A 12,074-nucleotide genomic window follows, 5' to 3' on the forward strand; every position below is an offset into this window, starting at 1 on the left:
GTGATTCTCAATTTATGTCAGTAGATGGTACAATGAGACTTGGTACACAAACCAATGTCTGACATGACATTTTTTGATCTGGCCTAGTCTTGCTTTTGGACTCCTACAGTCTACTCTCCAGGACTAGCATGACTAAGGGGTTGGTGCTCTGTAGTGATTGTTGGGAACTAGTGAGTGGGATGTTTAAGATGTTTAAACGACCTCCCACAGCTGTCTCCTCTACTGTGGATCTGATCTCACGTTAATGTTTCCCCCCTGCTGGGATGACAGTCCATGATCAGATGTCCAGGGTCATGTCCCAAATGGCACCCTATTCCCTATATAGTACACTACTTTTCACCAGGGCCCATATGACTGGTCAAAAGAAGTGCACTATGTAGGGAATAGGGTGCCATTTTGGGACTAAACCCAGCTCAACGTGACCCTAACCATGGCCCCTCTGGCCACAGATGGGCCTCTGACGGGGTCCACCCACACTCCCAGTGGAGTTTCAGGAATCCAGGCCTCTTACTCATCTTTCCATGGATCTCTGTCTATTCTGTCACCAGGAATCGTCTGCATTTTCTATGGATTCACAACCCAACTTACATCCCAGGAATCCCAGTACCATTACTGGAAATAGAGCTAGTATGAACATTCTGATGGTTGACCTCTTTGCATCACAAGATAGGCCTAAAATGCCTTCAAAAAGTATTCACACCCCTTGACTTTTTCCACATTTTGTTGTGTTACAAAGTGGGATTAAAATGTATTTAATTGTCTTTTTTTTTGTCAACGATCTACACAAAATACTCTAATGTCAAAATGGAAGAAGAATTAAATAAAATAAAAATATTAAATGGTAAAATGAAACACTAATATATTTTATTAGATAAGTATTCTACCCCCTGAGTCAATACATGTCAGAATCACCTTTGGAAGCCATTATAGCTTTCTGGGTAAGTCTCTTAAGAACTTTGCCAACCTGGATTGTACAATATTTGCCCATTATTCTTTTTAAATTTTTCAAGCTCTGTCAAGTTGGTTGTTGATCATTGCTAGACAGTCATTTTCAAGTCTTGCGATAGATTTTCAAGCCGATTTAACTAGGCCACTCAGAAACATTCAATGTTGTCTTGGTAAGTAACTCCAGTGTATATCTGGCCTTGTGTTTTAGGTTATATTCCTGCTGAAAGATGGAGTTGTCTGATGGAAAGCAGACTGAACCTGGTTTTCATCTAGGACTGCCTGTGCTTAGCTCTATTCTTTTTCCTTTTATCCTCAAAAACTCCCTAGTCCTTGCAGATGACAAGCATATCCATAACATGATGCAGCCACCACCATGCTTGAAAATTTGAGGAGTGGTACTCAGTAATGTGTTGTATTGGATTTGCCCCAAACATAACACTTTGTATTCAGGACAAAAAGTACATTTCTTTGCCATATTTCTTTCAGGATGACTTTGTTGCTAACAGGATGCATGTTTTGGAATATTTTTATTCTGTACAGGCATCCTTCTTTTCACTCTGTCAATTAGGTTAGTATAGTGGAGCAACGACAATGTTGTTGATCCATCATCAGTTCTCCTATCAGAGCCATTTAACTCTGTAACTGGTTTAAAATCCCCATTGGCCTCATGGTGAAATCCCTGAGGGGTTTCCTTCCTCTCTGTCAACTGAGTTAGGCAGGACGCCTGTATCTTTGTAGTGACTGGGTGTATTGATACACCATCCAAAGTGTAATTAATAACAAAGGGATATTCAATGTCTGCTTTATTTTTTTTAAAGGTATCTACCAATAGGTGCCCTTCTTTGCGAGGCATTGGAAAACCTCCCTGGACTTTGTCATTAAATCTGTGCTTGAAATTCTGCCCCTTCACTTTTACCAAATGTTGTTATGTTACAGCTTTATTCTAAAATGGATTAAAAGAAAACAAATCCTGATCAATCTACACACAATACCCCATAACGACAAAGTAAGTATTCAGACCCTTTGCTATGAGATCTCAGGTGCATCCTGTTTCCATTGATCCTCCTTGAGATGTTTCTACAACTTGATTGGAGTCCACCTATGGTAAATTCCTTTGATTGGATATGATTTGGAAAGGCACACATCTGTAAATATAAGGTCCCACAATTGACAGTGCATGTCAGAGCAAAAACCAAGCCATGAGGTTGAAGGAATTGTCTGTAGAGCCCCGAGACAGGATTGTATCGAGGCACAGATCTGTGGAAGAGTACCAAAACATTTCTGCAGCATTGAAGGTCCCCAAGAACACAGTGGCCTTCATCATTCTTAAATGGAAGAAGTTTGGAATCTCCAAGATTCTTCCTATAGCTGGCCGTCCGGCCAAACTGAAAAATCGGGGGAGAAAGGCCTTGGTCAGTGAGGTGACCAAGAACCCGATGGTCACTCTGACAGAGCTCCAGAGTTCCTCTGTGGAGATGGGAGAACCTTCCAGAAGGACAACCATCTCTGCAGCACTCCCCCAATCAGGCCTTTATGGTAGAGTGGCCAGACGGAAGCCACTCCTCAGTTAAAGTCACATGACAGCCCGCTTGGAGTTTGCCAAGAGGCACCTAAAGACACTCAGACCATGATAAACAAGATTCTATGGTCTGATGAAAGCAAGATTGAACTCTTTGGCCTGAATGTCAAGAGTCACATCTGGAGGAAACCTGGCACCATCCCTACGGTGAAGCATGGTGGTGGCAGCATTATGCTGTAGGGATGTTTTTCAGTGGCAGGGACTGGGAGGCTAGTCAGGATTGAGGGAAAGATGAACAGAGCAAAGTACAGGAGAGATCCTTGGTGAAAACCTGCTCCAGAGCACTCAGGACCTCAGACTGTGGTGAAAGTACACCTTTCAACAGGACAACAACCCTAAGCACACAGCCAAGACAACGCAGGAGTGGCTTTGGGACAAGTCTCTGAATGTCCTTGCGTGTCCCAGCCAGAGCCCGGACTTGAACCCGATCGAACATCTCTGGAGAGGCCTGAAAATAGCTGTGCAGCGACGCTCCCCATCCAACCTGACAGAGCTTGAGAGGATCGGCAGAGAAGAATGGGAGACACTCCCCAAATACAGGTGTGCCAAGCTACCCAAGAAGACTCAAGGCTGTAATCGCTGCCAAAGGTGCTTCAACAAAGTACTGAGTAAAGGGTCTGAATAATTGTGTAAACATTTCAGTTTATTTTTAATAAATCTGCAAACATTTATAAAAATCTGTTTTCCCTTTATAATTACGGGGTATTGTGTGTAAATTGATGAGGACATGTTTTTTTATTTGATCAATTTTAGAATAAGGCTGTAGCGTACATTTTTGGGGAAAAGGTCAAGGTGTCTAAATACTTTCCGAATGCACTGTACAGCATGTGTTGGGTACAGAGATGTACAGTCATTCAAAAATCATGTTAAACATCATTATTACAACTTATTATCTGATTGATTAAGCAACTTTTTACTACTGAACTTATTTAGGCTTGCCATAACAAAGAGGTTGAATACTTATTGACTCAAAACATTTCAGCTTTTAATTCCTAAAACATAATTCCATTTTGACTTACACACAATCTACATTTAATCCATTTTAAATGCAGGCTGTAACACAACAAATTGTGGAAAAATTCAAGGGTTGTGAATACTTTCTGAAGGCACTGTATATATCACTTGCCAGACTTGTTTTTTGTACAAACTGCAAGCATAAACAAACAAATCAATCAATGTCATGCACACTGTTTTCACCTTCAGCCTTGTCTATAGGCTCAATCTTTCAGCAAAACTCAAAGGTTTTTCAAAGATGAATGGACACAACAGGCATTTTCCACTGGAAGTACTGCACTAACTGTAAGTCACTCTAGCTAAATGACTAAAATGCATTAAATGTAGACATGGTTGATTGAAATACAGCTGTCACTGAATAGAATACTGTGTTACTTCCACTGTAACGATGTGCGCTGAGAGTCAGGAAGCAACTTCAGGGAGTGAGTGATTTAATCAATAAACAAAACATAATACAAAACACGAACAACGCACAGACATGAAACTGAAACAATGACGACTGGGGAAGAAACCAAAGGGACTGACATATATAGGGCAGGTAATCAAGGAGGTGATGAGTCCAGGTGAGTGTCATTATGCGTGTAACCATAGTGACAGGTGTGCGCCATAATGAGCCTGGTAACCTAGAGGCCGGAAAGGGAGCACACGCAATATCCGCAGCCTTATTTAATCATGTACTGATATTTTGTTCCGTTTGAGGAAAGACCCATGTGGTCACTTTACAGAACTAATAAAATCCTTAAAGCAACTTCCTTTCTCAGAATATACTGCCTCACCTCCCACGTGGCGCAGTGGTCTAAGGCACTGCATCGCTGTGCCTGAGGTGTCACTACAGACCTGGGTTCGATCCCAGGCTGTGTCACAGCCGGCCGCGACCGGGAGACCCATGAGACGGCGCACAATTGGCCCAGCATCTTCCAGGTTAGGGGAGGGTTTGGCCGGCCTGGATGTCCTTGTCCCATCGTGCTCTAGCAACTCCTTGTGGCGGCCCAGGCGCATGCACGCTAACTTCGGTCGCCAGTTGTACAGTGTTTCCTCCGTCACATTGGTGCAACTGGCTTCAGGGCGAAGCGAGCAGTGTGTCAAGAAGCAGTGCGACTTGGCAGGGTCGTGTTTTGGAGGACGCATGGCTCTCGACCTTCGCCTCTCCCGAGTCCGTACGGGAGTTGCAGCGATGGGACAAGACCGTACCTACTAATTGGATATCTCGAAATTGGGGCGAAAAGGTACAAAAATAAAAGAAAGAAAATACAGCCTCACTGAGGGGTAAGATGATTGGTAAAGGTACTTTCACAAATCACTGTCCTTCTCATTCTTAAAGGAGGACTATTGTCATGTTGTGACGATAGTCCTGAGGGTGCTGTATGCCTGACATGTGTGCTGTACTTATAACATTGTTTACAGTACAAAAAAATACATACATTTCCTTTGGTAGAATAAATTATTTTAAACTGCTTGGAAGGAGTAAGCATTAATTGCATTGGGATATTATGTTAAGAATTGTAGTGCAGGCTTCATGAGCATCACAAGCATAATATTCTATAATCTTTACATTGTGGGTCCCACCCATTCTCAGGTTGCCTGGAATTCCCATAAAATGAAATCAAGCCAGGGTGCGGCTAGATCCTTGGCCAATGCAGGCTCCAACCCAAAATACCTGCTGGGAATATGTTCTGTCCTGTTCTATTTTCCGTCAGAAATGGGGTTGCTCAACTTAACAATGTGATGAGACGAACATGGGTTGCAAGCTAATGTAAACATAAGCTTTGGTTCACTTCAAAACAAGACTCTGACCTCTCTCTAAACACTAAGCTCCACACTGTCAAATATGTCGCTAGGCCTACACTAAATATTTGTTAGGCTACATTTGACAAACCGAAGAAGACATGTTGACAGATAAGGACATGAAGCTGCTCATTTTCATTCTTGTTATTGCAGTGTGAAGTGTATGTAGGGGGTGTGAGTGTTTGTGTACATAGCGTGCACTTATGTACTGTAAGGTGTAGCCTACTTTACTTGACAGGATAATTGCCCTAGTTTTATTAACTGGGTTGAGGGTGAGGCCAATACAAAGGGAATGAGAAACTACTCTGGAGAAGAAACTGTAAACATTTGTTTACTATCATAAATGAAAATACTCGTATTAATATATGATAGCCTTATGTCAGCTATAATGTTATCATTATGTTGGAGGGATAATGTTATCAACTGAAAAAGTGTAAATGTTCCCACAATAATGAAACCTGACCTTTATCTGACTCAATATCACTGCTACCAGCACAGAGTGGAATTCCACTAGCAACACAAAGCTAGCCTTTCCTTGGGCTGGGTTTCGAATAGAAAAGTGCTGACACTAAATCACATGTGTCAAACGCATTCCACTGAGGGCCAAGTGTCTGCGGGTTTTTGCTCCTCCCTTGTACTTGATTTATGAATTAAGGTCACTGATTAGTAAGGAACTCTACTCACCTGGTTGTCTAGGTTTTAACTGACACTAGGCCCTCCATGGAATGAGTTTGACACCCATGCTCTAAATGGTGATGCATAGCCTTCACCTTTACCAGCAGGACAACAGTACTTTCTGTTTGTCTCTCTGACTCCGAGCATGATGGAGTGTTTGGGGCAAGGCAGCATATGCATTATAATACGAGTCTGAGTCATACTGGATTTTCACATTCTCAGCCTGTTTGCCTGGCCATGTCCAAACTAACACGCTTTGCACCACATGGCCCCAAAGCAAAGAGGTACTGTGGCTTTAGTGAAGTCTCTTGTTAAAGTAAGAAGTCATGGTTGAGTAGAGCTCAGGTAAATACACACATGGACTGCAGATCTGCAGGTGGTGTGAAACGGCTACGAGGGTAAAAAATACACCTGATCCAAACAAGAATACTGTTTCTTCATGCCTCTCCTCCACAGTCAGGTATCTTAACCCAATGAGTCCCACCATCACGCTGGCGTGATTTAGGACTTCTAAACCGTCTTAAACATAGGTTATTTGAGCTACAGACTTCTGGGTTGTACCATTAGATTTGTATAATTCTTGCATCTGTTGGTACCAACCAGTGTTACAGATGAAGTCAGAAGTTTACATACACCTTAGCCAAATACATTTAAACTCAGTTTTTCACAATTCCTGACATTTAATCCTAGTAAAAATTCCCTGTCTTAGGTCAGTTAGGATCTCCACTTTATTTTAAGAATGTGAAATGTCAGAATAATAGTAGAAAGAATGATTTATTTCAGCTTCTATTTCTTTCATTACATTCCCAGTGGGTCAGAAGTTTACATACACTCAATTAGTATTTGGTTGCCTTTAAATTGTTTAACTTGGTTCAAATGTTTTGTGTAGCCTTCCACAAGCTTCCCACAATAAGTTGGGTGAATTTTGGCCCATTCCTCCTGACAGAGCTGGTGTAACTGAGTCAGGTTTGTAGGCCTCCTTGCTCGCACACGCTTTTTCAATTCTGCCCACAAATTTTCTATGGTATTGAGGTCAGGGCTTTGTGATGGCCACTCCAATACCTTGACTTTGTTGTCCTTAAGCCATTTTGCCACAATTTTGGAAGTATGCATGGGGTCATTGTCCATTTGGAAGACCCATTTGCGACCAAGCTTTAACTTCCTGACTGATGTCTTGAGATGTTGCTTCAATATATCCACATAATTTTCCTGCCTCATGATGTCATCTATTTTCTGAAGTGCACCAGTCCCTCCTGCAGCAATTTTTTTCTGAGGTCTTGGCTGATTTCTTTTGATTTTCCCATGAGGTCAAGCAAAGAGGCACTGAGTTTAAAGGTAGGCCTTGAAATACATCCACAGGTACACCTCCAATTGACTCAAATGATGTAAATTAACCAATTAGAAGCTTCTAAAGCCTTGACATCATTTTCTGGAATTTTCTGTCAACTTAGTGTATGCAAACTTCTGACCCAATGGAATTGTGATACAGTGAATTATAAGTGAAATAATCTGTCTGTAAACAATTGTTGGAAAAATGACTTGTGTCATGCACAAAGTAGATGTCCTAACAGACTTGCCAAAACTATAGTTTGTTAACAAGAAATTTGTGGAGTGGTTGAAAAACTAGTTTTAATGACTCCAACCTAAGTGTATGTAAACTTCTGACTTCAACTGTATGTGTGATTAGTGGGGGCTTAGCAAGAGCGGTGTTTGTGAGACAAGGGCGGATCCCGAAGGGGCCCAAGGAAGGTTCTTTTTTTACAAAAACATCTAACGAGTCAGAATGGTTTGAGCTACAAACTATTAAAATATATGAAAAGCTGAGGCTCCCACGAACATGAACGTGTAACATGCTTTGCTCTATGATGCTCACAAGCTACACAATAGTCGTTAGAAGGTAAGGGGTTCTTCTACATAGAAGATCATAGGAAATCCCAGGACATAGTGTCTGTAATACTGTAATAAGCTCACATAGTTGCTGTCACGAACTCCAAACTCCACACAGTTGTCACTGACTAGTTGGATATTCATTTTCCACTGAGAAAACCATCTCTGTACTTACAGCATTCATATAAATACATTTTTTATCAGGTTTTTGCTTTGGCAGACCTTATGTCAATAAAATCATGAATGCAACTGTTTATGTCAAATTGTTTTGTGTTGTACTTGTAGCCCTGGTTGTCCTGAAAAGAAAATGGTACAACACTTCAATGTGAGGCTAAATATTAAAGCTGGACAAGCAGATAAATGAAAAGCCGGTTTTTGCTGACGTCTCGGGACTGATAGTGAAAGAACAGCCCTTAGCCGTGGTACAGTATATTGGTCATATACCACACCCCCTTAGACCTTATTGCTTAAAAATAAGCTAGTCGTTTCCATGGAAACAGCGAGGAAAAGACAGCTTGAGGCTAGTCTCACAGACAGATACTGGCCCAAACCTAGAATGGCGTAGCATCCAAGAAGTTGCCAGTGTTAAAGTTTAGGTCTTTACCTGTCCCTCAGATTTCAATTGACCATTTTCCACCTTGTCTTATATTTGTGAGATGATTCACTGTCCCATAGAGAAACACAGGTGGAGCACAGCAGGGCCCTCACATTGCTTCCACCATGACATGGGATGGCACTTCAGGCAACAGCGTAATACACACAATTCCACAGAAATGTCATTTTCTAAAATAACTTATGCCAACACTTATTATAAAGTCAATTTAAGCAATTGAGTCATCACCGGGCAAGATTGCAAAGGAGGTCGTGAGGGGATTGTAAGAGAATTCAGCTGAAAGCTCAAACAACTGTCTTCTTCTAGCTCCAGTGTATTGGTTACAGAATAGGAACACTACCAGGACTTGTTCCATCTATTTTTCATTTGATGATCATTTGAAATGCAGAATAACATTGGAATAATGCAGTAGCGGTGAGTGGATAAAATCACTGGGGAAGCCAATCCAGAAAAAAAAGCCATATTGCAACCTAGGTGTTGTGAGAATTGCGTTGTTTGCTCTCTAACCTGCTAGTTCATATAACTTGGCACCATGATATATAGGCCTAAGTCCGAGACAATAAGAATACACAGTGGCAGAATAAATTCAACCACACATTTATTTTAGTACAAAACCGGAGAGCAACATCTTGTAGTGAAGTCCACAAAACAGATTGCTTGTAACAGTTATATGACCTACAGCATGGTCAAGCAGGTAATGTTTCCGTCATTTTTGGACTACGAAGCAACTATTGATTTAGAACAACAGAGAGTTACCGCAAGTCGCAAAGAAAACAGGCGCTGCCTCCACTATTCCAGCACCATTTCAACATCATCTCACCTTTGCTTATTCTAATACAGTGACAACTAAAAGATACCAAAGACGATTTAGTTCAATTAATGTGTTGAACTTCCATCCTCTCAGGCCAGGGGCACAATGTATGAATTAATGGTTGGATCAGAATCACCATTATAATCCTTGTCCAGTACAGAGAATTAAGTACATCCACATGTCCAAATCCCTAACTCCATCGATGGGTAATTTAGGAAAGGGACAATTTTAGCTAGAGGCTAGCCACCTGAGGACAACAACACAATGAGATGCAACAATTTTATTTATTACTGTCAATAATGACGTTTGACTTGTGATGTGATTGGTCAGATGCCAAATCCAAACTGGCTTCCCTTGACACTTTTATTTTTGTTGGTGTGCCAGGACCATTCACAGCTGAGCTCACTCAGTTTAGCTCAACGGTGATTGGCTATTATTTATTTTTTATCAAGGGAGGACAAATGCTCGCTGGCTTCCCTTGCAGTCAATGCTACGGGCGGCAACAATGTCATACTCTTTCTGACCAGACAGCATCAGATAGATACGCTACACATACTGAGACAGAGGGTCACTGTTTCGTTCACCCTGATGCTTTCTCCGGTGAGATACATTCAGCCTCTTGTGAATTGAAGGACATTTATTTATTAATTAGACGAAAGATACAGTACAAAATAATTGTATGTTTTTTATTTTTTTTTTACATTTTTGGGGAAAGCCTGGAATAATGACTTGTGAAGTATATTCCCCATGTAAACTAATTAAAGCTGACATTGTGCTCTCGTTCACACATCATTTGCATTATGAACATGGGATTTCTAAAGGTATGGTAACTATGAATTCAAAGGCCAGATGTTCTGTATACAATAGAGTTCAGTAAAATAAAAGGTGGCTGAATATCTAGAGGTGGTTGAATGTCTAACCTATTGTAGAAGTGGTTGAACGTCTATTCTGCATTTCAATAAAGCGGAATAAAGCTGATTCTATCATCCACACTTCCACTATTCAACTGACTAGAATGACTGTGATGGAAATAGAAACTTCTCATAAAAATAGATTGGAAAGAATCACAAAAAGCCTCTGGACAAATGGATGCCACACCATCCTCCCATTCAATGTCTGACAAACAAATATTGGCCAACAACAATAGTGAATGAGCCCAGGTCCAAGGCCAGCAGGCTGACTGTACTGTATAATGTGGGCAGCTAAATGAGCCCATTGACTGAGTAAATGAGAGTGAAGTGGCTGAATGTGCACATTGATGCTCCAATACAGTGGAGTACAGTGTGGCTGGGACTGTGAACACACAATGGTACCAGAGCAAACCATGGCTATGCTGGTAGGCTATGCTGTCGCTAGCCCTGCCATAACAGATCAGTCCAGTCACCTCTGAGACGGACAGACAAACACATGCTCTGTTCATCTTTCCCTCGATCCTGACTAGTCTCCCAGTCCCTGCCGCTGAAAAACATCCCCACAGCATGATGCTGCCACCACCATGCTTCACCGTAGGGACGGTGCCAGGTCTACTCCAGACGTGATGCTTGGCATTCAGGCCAAAGAGTTCAGTCTTGGTAGCATCAGGCCAGAGAATCTTGTTTCTCATGGTCTGAGTCCTTTAAGTGTCTTTTGGAAAACTCCAAGCAGGCTGTCATGTGCCTTTTTACTGAGGAGTGGCTTCCGTCTGGCCACTCTACCATAATGACCTGATTGGTGGAGTGCTGCAGAGATGGTTGTCCTTCTGGAAGGTTCTCCCATCTCCACAGAGGAACTCTAGAGCTTTGTCAGACTGACCATTGGGTTATTGGTCACCTCCCTGACCAAGGCCCTTCTCCCCTGATTGCTCAGTTTGGCCGGGCGGCCAGTTATAGGAAGAGTCTTGGTGGTTCCAAACTTCTTCCATTTAAGAATGATGGAGGCCACTGTGTTCTCGGGGACCTTCAATGCTGCAGACAGTTTTTGGTACCCATCCCCAGATCTGTGCCTTGACACAATCCTGTCTCGGAGCTCTATAGACAATTCCTTCAACCTCATGGCTTGGTTTTTGCTCTGACATGCACTGTCAACTGTGGGACCTTATATAGACAGGTGTGTGCCTTTCCAAATCCTCTCAAAATCAATTGAATTTACCACAGGTGGACTCCAATCAAGTTGGAGAAACATCTCAAGGATGATCAATGGAAACAGGATGCACCTGAGCTCAATTTTGAGTCTCATAGCAAAGGGTCTGAATACTTATGTAAATAAGGTTTTCTGTTTTTTATTTTTAATAGATTTGCAGTTTTCACTTTGACATTATAGGGTATTTTGTGTATATTGATGAGGATTCGTTTTTTTATTTAATCCATTTGTCACGACTTCTACCGAAGCTGGCTCCTCTTCCTGTTCGGGCGGCGCTCGGCGGTCGTAGTCGCCGGCCTACTAGCTGCCACCGATCCCCGTTTCCCTTTTCGTTTAGTTTTGTCTGTCTTGTGTTGCACCTGTTTTGAGTTGAGTTCATTAGTGGGTTATTTAGTCTTGCTGTTCTAGGTTGGGTTTTGTGCGGGATTGTTTCGTGTTACCTGTCGTGGGTTTGGGGGTTACGTATTTCTCCTTTTTCTATTGTGGACTGGCGTTTTATTCTGGACTGCGTTCCGGCCCTTTTGGGGTGGACATTTTTGTCTGGTTGGGTTTTCCTTATTCATGCCTGTTCATGGTGGTTTGGACCCTGGAAATAAAACGCTCTACTATTGCATATTTGGTCTCCTGCGCCTGACTTCACCCCA

At 42.0% G+C, this 12,074-nt stretch overlaps 1 protein-coding gene across 12 annotated transcripts in view; it reads right to left on the reverse strand.

Moving 5' to 3' along the window:
- LOC106567251 (rap1 GTPase-activating protein 1) overlaps positions 1 to 12,074 on the reverse strand; it is a 125,667-nt gene that overhangs the window by 76,988 nt on the left and 36,605 nt on the right. The gene's annotated exons all lie outside the window — the stretch shown is intronic.

The sequence above is a fragment of the Salmo salar genome, chromosome 13 (assembly GCF_965601325.2).
Source record: "Salmo salar chromosome 13, fSalSal1, whole genome shotgun sequence".
In the NCBI taxonomy this organism is placed as follows: Eukaryota; Metazoa; Chordata; class Actinopteri; order Salmoniformes; family Salmonidae; genus Salmo; species Salmo salar.